Source organism: Papio anubis, chromosome 19 (genome assembly GCF_008728515.1).
Source record: "Papio anubis isolate 15944 chromosome 19, Panubis1.0, whole genome shotgun sequence".
Classification (NCBI taxonomy): Eukaryota; Metazoa; Chordata; class Mammalia; order Primates; family Cercopithecidae; genus Papio; species Papio anubis.
The window spans coordinates 36,784,852-36,808,186 of NC_044994.1; the positions used below are offsets into that span (position 1 = coordinate 36,784,852).

A 23,335-nucleotide genomic window follows, 5' to 3' on the forward strand; every position below is an offset into this window, starting at 1 on the left:
CCACATGGTGTAATTGCCCTTTGTGAAATTCTGGGGTGAGAGGTCAGTCCTCTTTGCCCATCTTTGTCACTTCTCAGTCATCTGTATCCTGGTGGCAGTTGTGTTATCCCAGCATCCTTCCCCTACCCCCACCTTCCCCCCCTTCTCCTGGAGCCCAGGAAAAAACCATCTGCTGAGTTGGCTTTCAGAAGATTTTTTTTTAAATACCAATTTCCCTTTGTTCCGAGGCAACCTCCAATCAGGGCTGGTGTCTGCCGGGTTTGGCGAAAGGCTGGTATTGTGTTTCATGCTCCCGGAGGAAAGGTTGTCCACTTGCTTTTCTTTTTGATTCGATTCCCTGCCATTCTGCAGGAGAGTCAGAGGTTGCAGCTGCTGCTGTCAGCTGTAAGTAGGGGACCCCCTTGTTTAAGAACCTATACGTTAATCCCTTGGCAGGGGGAGAAAAACAAAAAAACAAACTAGGGAAAATATTAAATCCACCAGTGACAGAAGTTTCTCTTTCTGTGTCCAACCTGTCCCATAAGTCACACCCAGATCCTACCGCTTGCTAAAGGCGAGGCCTTGCTGTCCTTGGAGGTTTTCTTGAAGGTTCTTTGGTGTCCAGGCTCTTTACGTTTTCTTATTTCTTTCTGAGAAATGGGAACTGTGTATCAGAAGCGTAGGCAAATCATTCTTTTTGTTTGTTTGTTTGTTTTTGAGACTTAGTCTCACTCTGTTGCCAGGCTGGAGTGAAGTGGTGCGATCTCGGCTCTCTGCAACCTCCACCTCCCGGGTTCAAGCGATTCTCTCACCTCAGCCTCCCGAATAGCTGGGATTACAGTCCTTTGCCACCATGCCCGGCTCATTTTTGTATTTTTAGTAGAGACAGCGTTTCGCCATGTTAGCCAGGCTGGTCTCGAACTCCTGAACTCAAGTGATCTACCCACCTTGGCCTCCCAAAGTGCTGGGATTATGGCATTAACCATCGCCCTTATCCAGGTGAGTTGTTCTTTTGTGGAAAACCCGAATCACAGAGAAAGCCAATTGGCTATGCAGGTTGCTTTTCTGGACATAGCAACAGCTGCCATTTTGCTACTTAGAGGAGCTGAGAACTTTGCCAAGCACTTGACACACATTGCTACTGAATCTTCCCCACAACCACAATGTGATGTTATTATCCCCCTTTACAGATGACTCAAATGTGGCATAGAGAGCTCCAGGAACTTGCCCTGGGTCTCAGAAGCAGCCAGGATGTTGTGATACCGGTGCCACGCCCTCCGAGCTCCGTGGCAGCCACTGAGGCTCCTCATGCAGTACTCAGGCAGCTGAACACAAGGTGGGAACCAGAGTTTCTCACCTCTGACTCTGCCTTCTGGAAAACCGGCAGAGAAGTGTTTTTCCGGTCCTTCCATTAATCTCTCTGTAAAATGAGAACCACAATGGCCTGGTGCCAGGGAAACCAGAGAGACAGTTGGGTTGAATCTTGTCAAAGCTGTATGAGATTTGCTCCCAAACTTCATGCTTTTGTCCTCTTTTTCTGTCATGTTCCACAAAATTGATGAAACTTGTCTCAACAGATTTAGGATGCTCGAGCACATTCTCTCAGGTTGTCTTCTGACTTTGCAGGCACAGGGCTCTGCTGGCCTCTGGCTCTGCAGGGTCTGCCCTCACTGCACACACTCCCATCTCTACTTTGGGCCCATTGCAAGGGATTGGCCCTTTACCAACAAAAGGGTGTATTTTGATCCTTTATGGTGATGAGAGAAAGGGTCAGGGAATGAACACATGATGAATGCACTAAATTGGTAAAAATACGTGAAATCCAAAAAGCTGTTCTTAAACACACCATTTTCTCCCTCCTCTTGCTGGTGGACTAAGCCTGTGACCCAGAGCATTAAAGGACCTGAGGATTCCCTTAGAATAGAATATAAAATAAAACAAAGATAAGAGAAAGAAAAGACAGAGATAGAGAGAAGGTCAGAGAGGTTGAAGGTTTCTCTGTTTCTTCCTCCTAAGGACATAGAATTTTTCTAGATGACTTAAAATGCATATGTGCATCTGTGGGTGTGTGTTTGTGTGTGCATTTTAACTTCTTAAAATATATCATAGGTTCATAATAGTGTGGATTATAAGAAATGTAGCAACTTTACTGAGTAATGAACTCAACTTTGCTCCTGAAACTAATAGAGTTTTTGCTCAGCACTTTACCATATGGAATGATCTGGTTTTTAGTAAATGCTCTCTCCTTCTCTTCATTTTTGAATATAATCCAGATATGAAAAGAAATCTTGCCTGAAGCAATGAGGGAGAAATAGCAGATAGGATATAGACACACTGGACTAGGTGAGGGAGGTTGAAAGTGATGGATGCCACAGATTGGGTAGCAGCAGGTGCAGGGCAGACCCTGGACCTGGAGTCAAGAATGGCCCTCATGCTCAGCTCTGCCAGCTGATTCATGCTGCACCTTGTGTTAGCCAGGGTCCCTCTTCAGAGCCCAGGGTCACCAAAAGCTGCAGATCCCAGAGCTGTGAGAGCAGGAGGAGCAGGATAAGTGTCAAAAACAAAATTTGATTTCAGAACAGTGGGCTCTACTGAGCCTGAGAAAGATGTCCTAGTAGCAGACAGAGAGAGAGAGAGAGAGAGAGAGCGCTAAGCTGAATGGAACCAGGATGCCCCTGCTGATGCTGCTTATCTCACTTAAACTGGTCTCTTCCGTAGTGTAACTGAGTTATTCATTCATTTATTCACTCATTCAACCAAATATATTTTCTTCAATAACTATTTATTGCATGGCAGGCAGTACTATGGAGGTGTAAGTGAGTATTGTCCCTCAGATGATGCAAGTGGCGTACTGTTGTCTATTTGACTCATAAGCTTCCCACTGGTATCAGAGCTGCTGCAGATACTCTATAAGCAGAAAGTTCCTCCATAGTATCTCAACTAGGACAGAGGATGTCAGAGATTCTCAAATACTAACTTGTAATTGACTGATTAATTTGACTGAGTGATAGGGACAGCCTGTGCCTAATTGGAAAGAAAGTCAAGAAACACCTTCGAGCAGAACAAAGTGAGATGTTAGTTGAAGGCTTCCATTCTGTTGTCTATGTGAAGACACACAGGGTTTTATGGCACTGATGTATTTAATCTGTGGGATGTCCTTGAAAGTCCCAGCATAGGAAGAGGAAGGTAGAATAGTAAGCTTGACAAGAAACCTGAAAAATCATGCGTCACACATTTTGGAAGATGGAACAGAATCCAGAAAAAGCAGCAGAGGAAATAGAAGCAGAAATCTGATAAATCAGGGGAAGATCAAAACACCTGAAAGGCCCGGTGTATTGGGGCAAATCAGGTGCAGGACTGGAGGCCACGTGAGCACTGGTCACTTCATGGAGGAAGGGAAAAACTGCATCCGAGAGAGAATGTGTGCAAGGGGTGGAGGGCAGGGGAATGGTACCTGCTTATGGGCGGCACCAGTATTTCAAGGTCTGAAGGGAAGGACTGCCTTTGAAAGTCTCCATTAGTTCAGAAGAGCTTTGCAGAGAAGGAATGGAGAGTACCTTGGAGAAGCCTGGTCTGTGATTCTGGGACCTTTTCAAAAATGCTTGTTGCTCCTCCACCCAAGGTACCGGCATCTTCCCACTGGTACCAGAACTGCTGCAGATACCCTATAAGCAGAGAGGGGCTGCTCCAGGCTGGCCAGCTGTGCCCCTCTCCACCTCCAGGGAGGAGCAGGTGCTGCACTTCTGGATACCTGCCTTTCCTTCTGGCTTCATTTCTAATTGACAGCTGACCTTTGCTCCCAATTTTAGACTTGCAGCAGATTCCTCTCTGGCTGGGCCCTGATTGCGGGAGCAGCAGTAGCCACTTCTGCTCATCTTATTTAACACTGGGAGATAATTGTTGGTCCTTGGAGCTTGTCATCCTCAGAAGACAGTCCAGCTGTGGGGGTCAGGGGTCAGAGCACACAGCCTGCTGGCAGTGGAGGCAAAGATCTGGATGGGAGGACAAGCATATGAGAAGATGTCAAATCTGGAGAGCATCCGGGGGATCCTCAGGCATTTGTGTCATTCTATCCTCAGGATTCTCTGAGGACCTCAGCTGAAGAGGGTGGCGCGCATTGGTTTGCATGTTAGAGAGAGTGAGTGCACTGTTGTGTGCACATACATGTATGTGTGTGCATGTATAGCCTCTGGGATGATAGATATTGCATATGATCTGATAGAACCCTGGCTCAAGAAGCAAGAATTTTAGTCTCTGTCCCTAACCACCTGTGTTTTCTCACCTGCCTCTTGTTCTCAGAGGTGACATCTTGAAATGAAGGCCATGAAGCAGAAGACACTGAAGTCCTTTCCACCTCTGATATTCCAGGACATCACCATAGAAATACCTATTCCTATAACTAGGTATTCACATGTACATGATTATGGAGGCATGTAAACAAATTTTATCTAATCAACAGTATCGTTTTCTCAATAGCTGCTGCTATAGCTATCCAACATACATATTTGAGAAAAAAAGTAGACATATTCATCTTCAGCTAGTATGAATGATGCCTGTGAATGAAGAAAGAGAGGAACCACGTGGGCATCTGGGCAGGTGACAGGATGCAGAGCCATCGCTCCCAGTTTAGACTGACTTGTCTGGCTTTCGGGGAAGCTTCCCAGTGTCTGCCTTGTTAGGGAGGTTACATCCACGCATGGTACTCATGGTGTACTGGATGCTGGAACATGTGAGAGAGTACAGGGAAGGATGGAGGAAGAAGCTTGAATGGGCCTTGAAGAAAGCATAGGGTTTAGGCAGGAGGGAAAGAGGGATAGGGAATGTGCTTGAACTATTGTGCAGAGGGCAAAGTGCTCATGGTGGGCAGCCTTGACTTGCTGGACTGCAGAGTTGACCTGGAAAATCTGGAGTGGAAGCTTCAGTAGGCCAGATCAGACAGATCTGACTTTTTCCTAAGTGCACTAAGAAAGCAATGGAGCCCTCCAAAGCCCCACCCCTTGGGGAGAAGAGAATGAAGGAATGTGCAGAGAGCTGCTTTAGGACATCGTACTGCAGCCAGCATTGGTGGGGAGTGAGCCTAGAGACTGGCTAGAAATTGATGGCAGCACCCGGCGAAGGGCATGAGTACCCTTGAGTTCTGCCATCACATACAGAGAAGAGGCTGAGAGAGCCTTCTGGGATGTGGAAAGGAGCCACCTCTAAGGTCTCTATTCTTGTGACCTAGAGAAGTTCAGGTGTTTTTTTGAAGAAGTAATTGATTTCTTTTCTTAAGGATTCAAAAGCATCTTACTGACACTTATGGAAAAGAAAAGGGCCTTGCATGAAGAAGAGCTCCAGATATGCACAAAGGTCCTGAATCCAGCCTCTGTCTTGAAGTTTTGTTTCCAGGAGTTGTGCCTCATATAGGAATTCATGGAGGAAAGACTTCATCAAGTGTTTCTTCCTTTGCTGCATAAAGTCAAAGTTTACTTCCTGTATATGAGGCCAGTTGTAACCCATCACGTGGGAAGGTTTGAATTTCATCTGATAGGTTCACTGTCTGTTTCTAGTCCATTTTGTTTTATTTATTCTTTGCCACTCATTTCTTTTCTGCTACTGAGTTCTCCAGCTCGACACGGGACTCCATAAAATCTTTTCTTTTCTACCCCTTTCTCCAAATAAGGAGTTTAGGGAAATGGTGTAGGTGGGTTGGTGGGGAGAAATCAGCATATGTTTGCTTCCACCATGTCTCCTTTTAAATCTGTGTTACCCACTTTAAATATGACCCATCCACACTATGGATGAACCAGTTGCACTTTTTCTGTGTTGGAAAGGAACAAAAATGCATATGGCCATGATGGGGAATTTTCCTTACCCTCAGAAGGTGGGGGAACAGGGCAATGGTGTGAAAGAATGAATTAGTTCTGGCAAATCTTGTTAGTGTCCATTGTAAGCGGAGAAGCTAACTAAGCCATCTGTGGCCACTTGCAAAATTGTTCCCTGTTTGTTCAGGCTCCCCACCGAAGCAAATCTTTGTGGCTTCTGATAATTTGCATATTGTCACTTGTTTGCCAACTAGAGGGTGTCTGGACATGTGTATGTGAGAGGGCATCTGCGTGGACATGCATGTGTGTACCGAAAAGAGTCTAGCGTTGGTGTGACATTGACATAGATGTTTGGGGGGCTGGCTTTGACTGGGCTCTAAGCTCAGGAGGAGAGGAAGGAATCCTGGGAGAACCTGTTTATATTATTTTGGGATATTCCTAGCCACCATCTCCAGTTGCCTTTTTGTGCCCCCTCCCTTGCTTGTCCCATGAGTCCCCTGCTGCCCTGCCTTCTCACACATTTTAGCCTCAATTTCTAAGTGCTTAATCTGTGGTGTTTGTGAGCAAGAGGCAGAACATATTTAGGGCAGCTTGTTATAAGCTAAGAGAGATGTGTTAGAGTTATATTTGCTACCAATGGATCATTCTATGTCAAAGACACTGTTGTTTTGTCTCTATTAATTCTACAGTGTTTATGGGTGCCTATTGTAGACCCTCCTGCAGATCAGCAGTATTCAGTTGCTGCAGCTGTCTAAAGGCTGCATGGCCACCATGATTTCTGTCTTCCAGTGATGAGCATCATGTGCTATGTGGACGGGATGAACAAAATTCGGGCGTGGAGGGACTGGTGGTTGGGTTCTGATAGTCACTGAAGGCTTCCCATCTGACTGCTCCTAGAAGGCAGATGACTGTGAAGGGCATGTAGTCAGGATGGTTCTCTAGTAGGCTTCTAGGATTCCAGATTGGCCAAAGAAAATGGTAAATGCAAATCTGCAAAAATTAAACAGCACAAATACTATTTCTTTTCATCATCACAATATCCTATTGGAAGGATAATATAATAGGATTAGAATCTAGGACAAAAATGGGAGTCCTTCTGAGTTTTATTTTTAACAGCACCAATAACTAATTGTATGACATTGGTAATTTAACCCATTTATACTGGAGGTTGCAAATTTGTGTGTGTGCAAAATCAGACCTTGGTGATGACCTTGAGCAGTAGGCTATAAATTACTCCCACAAGCTTAGCGTTCCAATAATGGAACACTAGGCATAACTGGATTAATTGGCCAAAATTTCCCTACCCCTTAATTTCTCCTTTGTGAAATGGGCAATCTTGCCTTTTCCTTCTCCTTCTCTTCCTCTCACTTCCTTTTATATGAGACAAACTCTGCCTATAAAGAAAGTTGCTGCTTTCATCTCTTCAGAAGTCCTCTTTTTATACTGTCAGGCGGTATTCTCCATAGCTATTTGAGAGGGTCACACTGTTTTTTATTGCTTGATGGATACACACAAAGAATGTTAAAGCAGAAAGAGACCTTGAAGATCATCAGAGCTGTCTTCCCTTCACAGATGAGGACATACAGCCCAGATCAGTGATGTCTCGTGATTTGTTCAAGATCACATGGCAATCAGTGACAGTCGGGGGGAAAAGAAAACAACACCCTTTTTAGTCATCACAAAGCTGAGTGCTAAAAATGAGACAGGAGACTGAATTGCTGTGGCCGGCCATTGCCACTGCATGGGAGTCTGCCCCAACTATTTGCTTGGCCCATCTTATTCCAGTTTGGCACTTCTCTGTTGAACCCTCCTGAACTCACCACGCCTTTGCCCAGGATAATCAGATAAAGGGGTCTTTTATTTCCCAGCTGCCCTGTGCATGCAGCATTCAGAGAAGAGGGGCTGGCAGTGGGGGTGGGGAGGGGAGAAAACATTTGTCTTTCAATACTGGCCTGACATGAAAGCTTCACTGCCGGGCATTTTAAGAACCCAGCTAAATAATGGTCGCAGCCAAGACAAAAGATAAAACTGACCCACTAGTTATGCAGTTACTTAAACATGATTTACCCTACATAATGCTGCCTGGGACCTGAGGGTCTCGTTTTTAACGAGCCAAGAGACAGCACAATTAATTACATGGGAAGCAATGCTATCAGAGAGCAACCTAGTCTTTGCCAAGGAAAAAGTCCTGAAATATTCCACACCTTTCTCAAATACTCACAGAAACACCCAGAAGTGGCACAGCTCACAGGTTGGTGGACACAGGCAAGGATGGGGAAATGATGAGTCCCAGTGGTTCTAATGTTGGATGTCACAGGGCTGGGGGTTTAGCTAGAGCCAGGGAAGTTGCAGTGGTTACAGGAAGTTGGGACAGCGGTTTAGAAGCAAATTATCTTGTGGTTTGGCTGAACGTGAATATCGGGAAAAGTCAAACAGGAGCTCCGCATCTTACAGCTATAGCGGACATGATTTCCATTTTGTTTCTACATCTTACAGCCAACCCTTGAGCCTCTAATCCCAGTGACATGCCCATTTGAGGGAGTTAGGATATAGGGTGGGGGAGGGGAGCAGGCCTAGACCAGAGAAGAGGCTCTGAAGACCAAAGGTAGGTAAGTGAGAGTGGGAGTCTATTTACAGGTTGTCTCTCATCCACTGTGATATGCTAATTTTTCTGAGCATCTTTTGATCAGATAAGCAAATCTCAGCAGCACCTCTCTTGTTCTGATTGCTTTAGGGGCATCACTGTACCTCTTGTGGTTAAGCACAGTCGTCGGTGACACCATCCCTGGAGTGGAGTGTCTGGGCTGGGAGGATGAGAAGGTAAAGGCTAGAGGATTTGAAGAGGACAGGGTCAAAGGTTAAAGGACAGGGGTTAGCAGCAGGCAAAGGCCCAGGATTGAAATATTTGCTGAAGGCTGACAGGCAGCAGAATAGAGGCAGACAAGTGGCAAATTCCTGTTTTCTCCTCTAATTGAGAAAATATTTTGAGTGGTATTCAGTCAGACTACATAATGAGTGGGGGTGGGGCTGGAAGTGGAAAGAGAGAATATGAATGAGCGAGAATATTATGAAATTACTGCAAGAAGCCAAAGTGTCTGCAGAGTTCAAGGAATTGTATGAATATGCCCCCCTTCCTTGCTTCCTGATTTGGGATGCACAGCATTCATTTCTTCACTCACTCATTCAGCAAATGGTCACTGGCAATGGGGGTTTACTTTCAAAGGAGGGTTTAGTAGCTGCCCATAGAGTTACCATTAGATAAATGAAAAGGGGGCCAGTTTTCTCTCTCAAGGCTAGGGAGGCACATAAGCAGGTGATTGCAACAGGTGAGACTCCTATCTTGATGCTGTTATTGGTCTTTTCAACACCTAAATCTTATAATCATCTGTATCTGCTCACAGTTTGGGGAATAATTTCATATAATTTCACATCTAAGAGAGACTATAAAGTGATTCCTGTACTAGGTCTGGCTCTCCCAGGGCCTCTGTTCTTAATGGGGTTACCCTGCACTGCCCAAGGAATTGTGTAGCAAAAATGGGTTTGGGGGGGGCGGGCGGTATGTAGAGGGGCAGAGTCTGGGTTTGGGGAAGTGGTTAGGAAATAAAGCAGTTAGGTCTTGACTCAACCATAACCAGCCTGCCCTTGCTTGAAAGATACGGCTTTCATATTTTAGGAGCACAGGTTCATTTTGTTTTCTAGGCGGACAGTGAATAGCACTGATGGTTTATTCACCAGGACCTTTCCTGAATTATAGGGGCATATAGCTGGGAAGGCCTTTAGGATCATTTTGCCAATGGGAACCCACAGAAGTTAAGTGACATCCTCCCGTGCTACGTGAGGTTGTGGCAGAGCTGGGACCTCCTCCTCCTCAGCCCCCTGACTTCCCAGCGGCTCTGGGTGTGCTGTCACCTCTTCCAGGAAGTGATGACTCAGATTATTTTCATCAACATACCTCCCCCCCGCCCAACTCCATTTTCTTCCCACAGCCACCAAAGCCAATAATAGACTAAGACAGTTTCAATTTTAGACAATTTCCTTTTTTACTTAGAAATCTATGGTTAGAAAAGGGTGTAGGGTGGTAATGGTGGCTGGGGGTGGGGAGGGAGGCATGAGAAGCTTCAAAGGGGATGGGCATCTCCTGGCTCTCTGGTGGCCCGGATGGAATTAGAACCAAGAACCTTCATATGACCTTGAGTAGATCTCTAAAAGATTCCTTCCCCTCTGAAGTTTTTTGACTTTTAAGTTCAGAAGGGAATTTCCTTTCCACCAATTCAGGGACCATTCCTGAAGCTTCATGAAACCTTTACATAATTTTTAAACTTTAACAACTAACTCATGTGAGTTGTTACACATAGTTTGTAAGTGACATTTCAAGGCTTCTTGATTTTCATTCCAACAGTTCTAGATACATAATAGATTCTTTTCAAGGAAGGTAGGGACTTTGTTTTCTTGTAGTAACTAAAGCTGACAATCATTGAACAAGATTATGAGTAATCAAATAATAATACTTATCTCTTGAGTTCGGTATGGGAGGCACCAATCTAAGCCTGTTACCTGCAAATGTATATGTAATCCTCCCCAAAAACTCTAAGAGGTAAATCTTATTGTTCTCATTTTGCTGATGAGTTAACTGGCATGGGGAGGTCAAATAACTTGCCAAATGGCATCTAGAGAGTATATAAAAGAGGTAGTGTTTGAAGTCCAGTTAGTCTGATTTCAAAGTTCATATTCTTAAACACAAAACTATCTAGGACCTCCTCCCATTTGCAGATTAGAGGTCATAAACTGTAACAATATTGCTTTTAAATTTCATGTTTGATTCTAAGTGACATGAACTTGAAGTTTATTAAATATGTAAAGTACACAAAGACTTCATAAAGGCCCTGTTTTTAATAAATGCCTCAAGCCACACAACTGTATGCTTTGTTACATAACTTGTTTTTGTAATAATACGTGGAGAAGAGCCCAAGATGAAAGGGCGGGCTAAATTATTGTGTGTCAGTTGTGCACACACACTGTTTCTGTTTTTCATTCTGGGGTCAACTGGGGAGATAAATCCCTTTGCCATTGATCTTACCATCTTGAGGGTGGAGTGGTTATCGGAGGATCCTGTAAAGTTTAAAGCATTACCCAAATGCGAAATAAAAGAGGTGGACAGCTTTTTATTTTTTTTTAACACTATAAACATACTTCAGTTTTGCTGTTCAGACTCTTCTCTTTGAAGTCCTTTTCCATAATGTTTGTTTGGGTAACTAGCATTGGAACATTGGATAACTCAGTGTTTGAGCTCCCTGGAAGAGTTGCGTGCATTCGACTCACATATTTGGTCACTGTGTATGTGTGTATTGATACCCAAACAAAAACAAACTGTTAACGTTTTACTGTCAGTTTCCTTATTTCTGCCTCTCACTTTGGGGTGAGAGATTAGGATGAGTGATATCTGCAGAGGTTCCTGTCTTGAGGCAGGGCTTTCCTTCTCATTTGAAAGCATCTTAAGGATGTGTTGCTGAATGTCTATCTTCAGCATTTTGTGAATGTGTTCACAAAAACGCATTCAGATGACATTCTAAACTTCCTGCTTTCCTGGCAGCCTTTTCAGTGAGTGGCCAGCATCACTTTTCAGTGCAGTGGGGTGGAGAGTAGGTGGACACTGTCTATGTATGAGCACTGTAGGAAGTTGCCAACTGAATGGTTTGAGATGTCCAGAATGTTCCTTTCAACCTCACAGGAACAACAATCATTTATGCATCCCCTACTGTGTCTTCACCAAGCTCTCAAAACACCTTAAATACGAAATCTCTACCACCATCATAAAATCAGATTCTCGAAGGTGAAAGAGAATTATCCTGGCATTCCTGACAGACATTTAGCCAATTTCCTTGGTGCTTTGTGGGTGATCTTCCTATTGTTGAACACTTCTGGGCTGAGATGCTGCTTCCGTTGTTGGGTCAAAGTAATCCAACAAGTCATTCTTCCTATAGCCTCCAGTTCTTGGTCGTATCTAACCCTCAAACACAGAAGCTATCCTAGAGAGTTAGTGACAGTTTTCTCAGAACCCAAACTAAACCAAGCGCAATTGTATCCAATAAAAAAAAGAGACTGAATTTGAGGGGAGGTCCTTACACGTACCATTTATCCCTTGTTTGCTCTGCCGTCACTTACTAGTTTCACTCTGAAGAATTAAGGAAGACTATCTCAGGAAGAAAAGCAAAGTCTTCTCTCATTTAAGACTCATTACTTAGAAATATGCTAATTCTGAGAGACAGAATAATGCACTTCTACTCCATTGTGATCACTTTTGCACAGTTTGGCTACTTTATTCAAATTCCTGTGTTGTACTGTCTGATTTATTCCAGAGAGCAGGACAATCAAGAGACAGGCAGAAGTAGAAACCTTCTGGAGATTTAGCAGTTATTTACTGTCAGAGACTGGTGGTTCTCAGAGCTGATCATTTCCCTGGACATGATCACGTCTCCCTGTGCTAAGTTTATTTGCAATCTATAAAACTACACAAGGCATGCGGGTCTTGGGAAAAAGTCACTGTTTTGTTTCAAGTGCAGGTAATCAAATTTAAGCGTGTTTGGGTACCTGTTATTAATATTCCATAGGGACCATTTGTTCATTCAGTTAACAGTGGATGAGTGTGGATTGTAAGGTAGTCATTGTACTCATCATTAAGAATATAAAATCAAATAAGACATGTCATTGCCTTTAAGAATCAGACAAGCTTGAGTCAGATAGGCAAATAAAATGGTAATTATAAAATAGTGTACCAAATTCAATGAAGAGAAAGCATAACCCTCCAAATCAGATTGGGAGCAGGGAGAGAAAGCTCTGGGATGGAGGGAAGGTAGTCTTGGAGCAAGTTTTGAGGAACAAGAGGAGTCAGCTAGAGGAAGAAGGAGAACGGGCATTCCAGGAAGAAATAACGGCATATGCAAAGGCATGGGTGATGAAATGATAGATTTGACTAGAAGAAATGCAAGTAGATCCATTTGAATGAATGATGCCACGGGTGGTTGGGAGCAGAGGTGAGAACTAGGCAGTGGGAAGAACGCAGCTAGGAACTAACTAGTGTTTATTGAATCCTTACTGTGTGCCAGATAGAGTTCTAAGCTCTTTACATGTATATTTCAAGTAGTCTTCATAAAACCCTAGGCAGTAGCTACTACTATTATCCTTACCTTACAAATCAGGGAACTGAGGCACAGACACAGTAGGTCATCTACCTGTTACAGAGCTAGGAAGAGGCAGAGTTTGGATTGAAACCCATGAAATCTGGCTCTACAGTTCACTTTGAATCACTGTTCTTTGGACCCTGTGTCCTAGGAGGTTATACATTATCCCCAAAACTCTGATTTATTTTAGACAAAGAAGGACATGAGCAGAGTTATGTTCTGGAAAGGTCACGTGGAGAACCATGCGGTGAGCAGATCATAGGGGAGAGAGACTGGAGCAAGAGAGGCCAGCTAGAGGCCTTTGACATAATGCAGGTGAGAAGTGAGAAAAACCTAAAACACATTGGTGACAGAGACAGCATCAGAAGTGAATTGATATAAAAGGCATTAAGCAGGTAGCATCTGTGTGACTCAGTGGCTAATGGGATTTAGTTGTTGAATGAGAAGGTGGAATTTAAGATATCTCCGAGGCAAACGGATATCACTATTCATAAAGAAGGGAGGCCTTGAAAAGAGGATGCTGCAGCAAGTCAGTGTGATTCCTGTTGAGTTTAAAGGGGCCTATGGGGACACTCATGTGGCGATACTTGTTAGGCAGCTGAATATTTGGGTTCTGCAGATTACTGTGGGCTTTGGAATCTGTTAATGGTTAAACCATGGGTGTGGCTTAATTTGCCTGGGGTAGCTTGTAAAGCCTTAGAGCCGTGGAAAGATCTTTGGAGATTACAAGCATTTAAAAGATAAGCAGAAGGGGAAAAAAAAAGTGTTTGCAACAAGTGGTCTGGCTAGAGCAGGAGAAACCCCAAGAGGTCCCTGGGAGGCTGTGGTTTATGTCACACAGGCTTTGGCACCGCAGGGTCACTGTGACTTTTGAGAGAGTGTTTTCTGTGGAGCTATGAGATCAGAAGCCAGTGAAGGAGGAGATGCAGAAACTGTCATGTAAACTAATCTTTCCAGAAGCCTGAGTGTGATGTGAGGTCTAGCTATGCATCTGTGTGAGTCAACTTCTTGAAAACTCAGCATGGAACATCTGCAGAAGCCTAGAGTGGTGAGGCTGAGACCTTATCTGCCCTTGTTATATGGGTAGCACTAAATTCCCTTGGATACATATTGAATACGACTTGTTTTATTGTGTTTGGTTCTGTGCATTTTACTATGGAATATGAAGAAAAATTATGTAATATAGGTTTTGCCCTCAAACAAGTTTTATTCTGTCTGTTCTAGATAAGACAAACATGGAAAACTAAGAGTCAATATGAGCTAAATGGTCAATAATTCAGCTGTCAGAGAGTGGGGAGGTAAGAGTTTGCTGGAGTCCTTGGGATGCATTGAGTAAACTCTATCCTGAAGGATGGAACCACGGAGGATTTGGAGAACATGCGATCTGTTGTACAGATATGTAGATGGGGTGGCATGCAGGGGTCAGGGAAAGAAGGCAAGTGAGGAACCTGGCTCTTTTCTTGATCCTATGCCTTTTTCTAACCTCTTTTTTCAGGAACTTTCCTGTGTTGCTTCATCTCTCCATCCAAGAGGCTCTCATGTACCATTTTTGCCTATCAAGAAGAAAGCATTTTGACACATGCTCCCTGTTGTGCCTGTCCTCTTTTTCAGGCCCTCAACAGATCCTTCTTGCTTTCATCATTCCCCACTGGTCTAAGAGAGACATCAAAAGGAGCAGCTAGAGGAGTTACGGTGGGGGAGGGAGAAAGAGGAAGCTTAAATGGTATCAGGGGTTCTGGATGATGAGATCGTCCTGGGAGCCCTTTATACACGAGACACAAGATGTTCTAATTATCTACTGCTGTGTAACAAACTACCCCAAAACTCAGTGGCATTGAAACTAGAGCCATTTTGTCATGTTGTCAGTGTTGTGGATCGGCCCAGTGAGGATAGCTGGTCTCTGTTCCTCCATAATCAGGAACTCAGTTGGTGTGGCTGCGATAGTGAGACATTGCCCCACTTGTGACTGGCTCTGGCTGTGGGCGGGGTCTCTCAGCTCTTCTCCTTGTCTTGTCTGCTGGATGACACTGGTGATTGGGCTGAGATGGATGGAACAGCTGGGGCTGCCTGGGTTCCACTCTGACCTCTTGACATGGCTGACTTGTACTTTCCACCCAGCATGGCAGGTCTCGGAGTGGTTGGACTTCTCACATGGTATCATTCAGAGAGAATCAGGTGGGAGCTGCAAGTCCCCTTATGTTTGACCCTCAGCATTTCCAAATGTCCCTTCCGTCACATTCTGTTGACTAAGCATGTCACTAAGGCCAGCAGATGATCAGGCTTTGCAGAAGCTGTGCTTTTTCCACATGGCCATAGGTGGGAGAGGCACCACTTGCTAAACTGACAGAAAACAGGGTCTGCCGAGAAGTTTATGAGACTCCCTGAATCCATGTGGGTTTTTAATCTATTGTCTGGAAGAGCCCTGAGTTAGCAGCCAAGAGACCTGGGTTGTGACTGTGGCTTCATCTCAATCTAACCAAACCTAGAATTGTTTTGATCTGTGGATAAAAATCTTGGTCATGATAGTTTTATGTTTTATTCTACTAGACCCTGGGGCTAATGGAATTATTCTGATTTTAAAAGGGAGGAAAATGGTTCTTTACACACACACACGCACACGCGCCCACACACACATACATCCTCATATGCTCCATAACCTGAAGTTGAGTGACTGACTACAATTAAACAGACCTTGGTCTAGTTCCTGTTTCTGCCACCCGACAAACATGTGCTCTCTCAATCTGACTTTCCTTATCTATCAAACGGGCATAATTCTAATTACCTGGTCCACGTGAAGACAGTATGACATACAATATTCTGTGTCTGTTCAGAGTAGACTCTCCCTAAGAAGCATCATAGTAATTCCGATTGTTTGCCCTGATAAGAATCAGGATTTCCATAGTATCTGGCTGAACCTGTTTTTCTCTTCCTAATGCCTTGTTTGATCCCATTTTTCTTTATTACGAAATACCCAGTGGCTGGTCTGTGTGAGGTACATGTTCTCAGTTTTTGTGTTGAGGCTGTCTAGTTCTATTTGATGAGCAATGTGTCTGTGTGAGTATGCAAATATGCTGGACTCTTTGCATGAAGGATTAAAAATAGAAGCTGACCTAAGAAAGTTGATTACCACTCAGATAGACGATCACATACCCTCGTTATGAGTCCTGAATTGGTTGAACTTTATGACTAAATATGATATTCTTGGAATTTAGCTTACTGCTCCTTGAAGCTGAGTGGGGCTATGCAATTCTGTTTTCTTTAACATGCTACAACTTGACTGCAGACGCTCTAAACCCCTGATGTCTTCTGCATGTACGATCACAAATTCCTAGCTCTGGGAACTTGCTGTGCTGAGCAGACATCCAGTGAAGGAGGAAACCCAAAGCCTGTGTCCTCACGAATATATAAGTGAAGACGTTAGTCAAAACAAGATGTTAGTGCTATTTCTCACCGTTGCAATAGACAGGAGCAGCCATATTGTATGTTGCATTTATTTAGACCCTTCTGCGGAGAATAAGTGCTCTGTAAACATGCCCTATTTAGCCCTCAATGCATATACTGCTGCCTTTCTGAGGTCTTGAAGTCAATGAAATAAATTATTCTAAAAAGAAGTGCTATGCAGCCCCTTAGAACAGTAAACAAGAACAGTTCAGGTCTTTTCAGGAACCTGAAGCCAAGGGATGGTTTGTTTTTTTGGTCTCCAGGAAGAGCCAGTACAGAAGGAGGTATTGACCTCGCTACTTTGGCTGGCACCCACCAGGTCCCTTCCTGGCGCTCACATTCCCCGAGTGTGTAACTCAACACCTGTCCTTCTGCGGCAAACAGAGCTTACAGTGATGGCTGAGCCCCCTCCTGCCCTGGCCCTACTAGCAGCTCGCACCTTTCACCTAGGATTTCAAACTCTGAAAAACCAGAGTCAGAGAATCAATTCCCCCCCAGGATTCTGGTTTGGGCCAGGAAAAAAAAAAAAAATCAGAAAAACAACTCCCGTAAGAAGTCCTGGGATCAACACAGTGATCTGTTTCTAGCTCCAGACCTAGATGAGGGAAGGTGTAGGGATCTTAGGGACATCTAAATCTCACAGGTGGCTCCCTCTGAACCAGAGAGGGGCATGTGGCCTGAGTGATGTCCTCTCTTACTGTTTGAATGCCAGCTCATCTGAGCTACACAACACCCCCTGCTATTTCCGTCTGACATGGCCAAGCTGAATCTCTGGTAAGTAAATAATTAATTTGGAAGTTGGGGATGTCAGTGGAAAAGTCGGCTATGACGGCTCAAATAACAGGCCCCAAATGTGATAGCCACGCTCTGGCCCTTTGAGAGACGACCTATCGGTTCTATTAGACCTGGACAGCCCTGTCTTCCGGCCTGTCTCTCCACATTAAAGTCAAGGAACTGTATCTCTCCATCTTTGGATCACATCTCTGTCCCCAAATGCTTGTGCACACTGTGGAGTCTGGTGTTTTCTTTCCTAAATCCACCAGGCCCATGCAAGTCCACATGACTCATGAGAAGAGATGAGTCGCAGCTCCAGTATCCCTGTGGGTTTGGGGAGGGGTCAGGCTGTGAATAAACCACTACATGGCTGATTTTACATCCTTCTCTTTCACCACAAAAACCTCAATTTCCCTTTTTGTGGAAAACAAAAACCCTCTTTCAGTGTTCCATCAAGGGGACTGTGGCCTTTGAATTGCGCTGTGTCCCCGAGAAATTTTAAAGATTAATCAGCTTTTGGGGGGAGCGGCTGGTAGAGGCCCTATTCCTGTCCACCAGGGAGTAGCAGGTCTCCACTTCCATTCCTTCTGACCAGGCTGCCAACTTCATGTGTAGATGAGAAATTGATAAGCCTATGAATGATCTGTGAATCCACAGATGTGTGGCTGAGACCACAGGATCTGCCCACTCCGAAAGTTCCCTTCCCCCACCACAATCCATGGCCTTCACAGAGCTGGGGGAGTGAGTGACGGTGGGGACAAAAATCACACACTGAAGCAAATGAGGACAAGCCCTGAAAATCAGAGCCTCTTGAGGCCTGGTCCAGGGGCTTTCTAGTACACTAGTTGAGATCATTTCTAAAAGGAAATAACAGAACAAAATCTCAGATAGGCAGTATAAGAATTTGTAAATGGTAAATGTGCTATAAGGGTGAGTAAGATGCGTTGCTTATTGCTTGAGAGAATTTCTTTGCCCTTCAGTGTATCTGAATTTGTCATTTGTGAGCTATTAATTAAATTCGTACTCTCTGCTAGTCTTAGTTTCTTCCCTGGGCCTTCCTGAAGACTGCATGTGTCCTAGCTGTCTGTTATTCCAGCTGTCCTGTATATTCTGGGAGTGTGTATGGATCGACTTAGGCCCTTGTTAATACCATTGTTCTTACAAGACATAAAAAGAAAGTGAAAAAACTTAGTTTGACATTCTAAGATCTTCCAGTTTCACCCAAACTGTTATTTACTAGACGGAGAGAGAGGAGGCATTTAAGGTCAGAGCAATGTAAACAGAAGTATGGAAGTGGGAATTGGAAGTGTGGTCAGGGAATTCACGGAACTCAGAAACTAGTCAATACTTACCTCTCCATGAAGAATCCCCTTCCTTCCTGGTTTCCTCAGCTCATACCTTCCTTGCCTCTAAACTCGTAGAGCACCTCTCCCCAGTAACAGTCATTTCCTGGCAAAATGTGTCCCTCTATTGTTACGTTTCTTCTTTTGGACTATTTACAATTTATTTATTTTATTACATTTTATGTTGCTTTCCCTTATTTAGATTAGAAATTATCTTGGGGATAAAGGGTTTCATTTATTGGCATTTCCCTAGCATATCACCTAGCAAGTACTCAATAAATACAAATTGACTCTATATGATTAAGTTTTAGACAATATTGAAGTGTATTATATTCCATTTCTGCTCCTAAGGAGTTTTGCTGTCCAATAAGTAAGAAGAGAGTTGTATATAAGTCTACATAGAATTCTACTTAGAGATATTCACTAATACAATATTGTGAAGTTGGAAAGCCACACCTCAATGAAGTTTCTCAATATTCATTAATCCCAAGAAAGGGTGTTGGTATAGGTGCAGAGGATTTAGTCCAAGTTGCTACATCCTGTTGAAAATGTGCTTGAAGATTCATCTGTGGTCATGTGTGCTGAAATCAATTGATACAGACCCAGCTTGGCTCTGCATTAGGAGGTAGGAGGCCTGAATTCTAGTTCCTCTTTTTTCAGTTGCTAGCAGTTTAGCCTTGAGTAAGTCACATAATTGCCTGGGCTCAGCTGTTTTTTCCTTACAACTAAGGTTGCAACAATTGCTTGTAGTTAGAGATCTGAACCAGATGATGTATTAAATCTCCTATCTATCTGTAAGTTCTTTGATTCTATTATTTAATGAGATTAATTCTGCTTGCCATTGCACAATACATTTTAGCAAATAAAAGTTCAACTGAACAGACATGACAGTAACAAACACCCAAACATCTGCAAGACTAAACATTAAGAAGAGAGACAGACAATGGCTTAGGCGGGGGGCCTATGATAGGTGCTCCTGGGCACAGGGTGGGTCAAATGCTGGAGTGGCCCAGTCTTCCTGGGATAAAAATGAAAAGGATCAGGAACACTTTTAGAAAAGATTCTAGATCAAAACTGTAAGATGCATGGCCCTTCCTTTCTCAGCTACGCCTACTAGTAGTCCATGACTTAATGTAAGTTCTGCAAGGGACAGAATGGTATAAGGTATTTCTTACCTGCTGCTCCTGTGTTCAAGGAAACTCATCAGAAAGATGCTCCAGGTTGGCTTCCGGTGGGTCTTTTTTCATAAAACATCTGGGCAGTTTCAGCCTGAGGAACATATACTGCTATCTTCAGCTGCTGTGGTGGGAGGGAAAGATAACATTTTGTGGGGCTTGTTTTAGTAACTGTCAGCTGCTGCTGCCTTAGAATCATGAAGAACATTTTTACCTCCAAATGCAGATCACGCTACTGGTCTTTTGGAATAGTCACAAAGGGAAATGCCATATCATTAAGAAGGTCAGGTTGGGCACAGTAGCTCATACCTGTAATCCCAGCACTTTGGGAGGCCGAGGCAGGAGAATCGCTTGAACCCAGGAGTTTGAGACCAGCCTGGGCAACACAGAGAGACCCCCTTCTCTATAAAAAAGTTACTCAGGCATGGTGGTGCATGTCTGTGGTCCCAGCTACTCAGGATGCTGAGGAAGAAGGATCATTTGAGCCTGGGAGGTCGAGGCTGCAGCAAGTCATGATCGTATACTATTGCACTCTATACTGGGCAACAGAGTGAGATCATGTCTGTTTACTTAGGCTTTGTAGAGTATGCAAAAGAACACAAGACAAGTCTTTAAAATTGACACTGTTATTGGAGAGATCAGTTTTATAGACATAAGGATGGATGTCATTGTCCTAAGTTGGGAAGATACTGTCATCTCATCTAGAAAACTTACCTTGATAACATCAACCCACTGTGATATTTCCCTTTTTTGTGCCACATGGTTGTTGATGTAGATTCTATCCTACTTTACTCTTTCCACTTTTCATACTCCTTTGAAATCAGCATATATTTCAATTTTATACAATATGTTGTGTATATATTTTATCACTTTAATAACTGAAAATGGATCAAAGCAGAAGTTTCTACATACAGTCCTCTCATAACCCACAGTGCACTTAGAACACTTAATGCGTTATTTGTTGACTGACTTGCTCATACAGTTTGCATGGCTTTGTAGTTCTGTGAAAAAGAGGTATTGCTGGGAAGGGAGTTTTATCTGGAACTATTTCATAAAGCCTACTCTTATCTCCATTGTGCCCCAGGCAAACTTAGCCACTCTGTCCTCTATGCTCACTCTCTCTCTCACACACTTCATTGCCCTCCTTCTTTCAGTCTTTTTTCCTCAGTATATCTCCAATGTTGAGCACAGGGCCTGGTACACAGTAGATGCTTGGTATACCCTTGTAAAATAATAAATGATGAATGAATGATATTGAGGTCTAAAAGCTCAGGATGAGAAAGAGAGGCAAATACAGTTGCAAGTCTGGCAAGTGGCTCAGTTGGAACTCCTCAGCAGGCCTGGCTTGCTAGAGGCCTGTGTTGAGTTTGTCTGGGACAGGCCTCCTATGAAGAGTCACTTCTATGATCCAGCGGTAACAGCTTTCACGCCACTGTCAGGCACAAACTTCTTGGCTGACTGAAAGAGCAACGTGTTAGTCTCTAGAAGTGGAGTGAACTGGTGTCTGAGGTGAGTATAGCCCACTTGGATACAGGTGCTCAGTATTTGGTACCTGCCCTGTGGAGGGGACTGCTTTCTTCCTGGTGTATAGACTCATAGGCTGGTTACAGACATATATATGTGTGTGTGTGTGTGTATATATATGCATACATACACACACACACACACACACACCCAACTACTGATTTGCCTTGGGAGTACACCGTGCTTACTTAATATTCTATAAGCTGGTGACCAGATTACCTTATGAGAAGCCACGTGATGTAGAGTGTAAAATCCACTAGATTTGAATTTAGAAGACACAAATTCTACTTCCAACTCTGGTTTGCCCTGAGTGTGTAACCTTAGAAGGGTCACTTCACTAGGCCTGACTTCTGTCTGTAGGATGAAGGCATTAGGCTACATAATCTCAGAGTTTAAAGCTAGAAATTTCCAAAGCTGGAAGAGCTGCCTTTGAAGGCAGTGAGTTTCCAATAGCTGGCTGGAAGTTCCAGAAAAGGGATTCTTAGCCTTAGAAGTGTAGTTCTATTGGGCCTTTCCAACCCGATTGAGTAACTTTCATCTGATTTGGAATCCTATCAGCATGGGCCAAATTGACATCAGCAGGGAGACAGACAGCATTACGTTGTTTACTCTGTACGACCTACGCATGAATTAATGACCTGCCATGTCACTATTTTGATAGCAACAACATCACCCTCATTGTCTACCATTGATGAATTATCTTTTTGGGGCTTGTCAATTGGTTGGACATCTGCATATCCTAGGGCATGTGCAGATCCACATGGTCACATGCTCATTCTCTGTGTCTCCTCCTTTGAGAACCTAGCATGTGGTGTCTTTTGTGACTTGCCTATATAAACTGCTATTAAAGCCAAAGACTGAGTGCCTTGTGCTGACTGTGTCCCTCTGTGAGAGACTCAGATGTCGAGGTCTCCAGTGGCACCTAATGCTCCAATTGCCATTGTTTGAAGAGCGACATCTACCCTGTAGTCATACGTACCTATGTTGACATCTCTTTCCACTTGCTCTTCGCAATTCTCTTCTGATGTCCATGCTGCTAGCGATCTTTATTAGCAGCAAAATGCTTCAAGAGCTCCATAGCCTGAAAGAAGAATTATGCCATCACCTCCATTTTACTCAATTTCATTTTTCTGGAAGCATTAGAAAATGAGTGTTCACATTTTCCATAACTTTATTTGCAGTTTAAAAGAAGGAAAGACTGAGCACGGTGGCTCATGCCTGTAATCCCAGAACTTTGGGAGGCCGAGGCAGGCAGATCATCTGAGGTTAGGAGTTCAAGACTAACCTGCCCGACATGGTGAAACCCCATCTCTACTAAAAATACAAAAATTAGCTGGGTGTGGTGGCACATGCCTGTAATGCCAGCTACTCAGGAGGCTGAGGCAGGAGAATCACTTGAACCCGGGAGGCGGAGGCTGCAGTGAGCTGAGATCGCGCCACTGCACTCCAGCCTGGGTGACAGAGTGAGACTGTCTCAAAAAAAAAAAAAAAAGGAAGAAGGTATACATGAACACACACATATGCACACACAGTCTCCCTTTATGTGTAACAGTTGACCACAAACTTAGTGGCTTGAAGCAACAAAAATTTTATTATTTTATATTTGTGGGGGTCAAAGTCAGAAATGGACCTCACTGGGCTCAAATCAAGGTGTTGACAGAGCTGTATTCATTTAGAAGACTCTAGGAGAGAATGTTTCCTTTTCTTTTTCAGCTTCTAGAAGCCACTGTCATTTCTTGGCTCTGTCCTTCCATCTTAAACATGGTAACTCAGGTTCAATCATTTTCACACCGCCATCTCTGTGGTTCTACCTATTCTATTTGCTTTTCCACTTTTAAGGACTCTTGTGAAAACATTTGGGCCTATCTGGTTGATCCAAGACAGTCTATTTCAGGGTCAACTGATTAGTGACCTTAATTCTGTTCTGCTTTTATTGCCCTTTGCCATCTAGTATATTCACAGGTTTCAGGGTTTAGGACATAGGACATCTTTGTGGGGCCATTATTCTGCCTATCACATCTTATTTTAGTAGTGCTAATAACTTGGATTAATAAAACATTAACAAACAACCTTACCTTGCCTTTATCTCCTTGATCTGTGACTACTCCCCCAAGCAA

General features: G+C 43.7%; 1 protein-coding gene and 1 long non-coding RNA gene across 8 annotated transcripts in view; both read left to right on the forward strand.

The window, feature by feature from the left end:
* SETBP1 (SET binding protein 1) overlaps positions 1 to 23,335 on the forward strand; it is a 377,682-nt gene that overhangs the window by 35,876 nt on the left and 318,471 nt on the right. The gene's annotated exons all lie outside the window — the stretch shown is intronic.
* Positions 858 to 16,918, forward strand: LOC108583089. The gene is made up of 2 exons (XR_001897365.3): positions 858 to 978; positions 1,170 to 16,918. It is a non-coding gene; the product is annotated as an uncharacterized LOC108583089 (long non-coding RNA).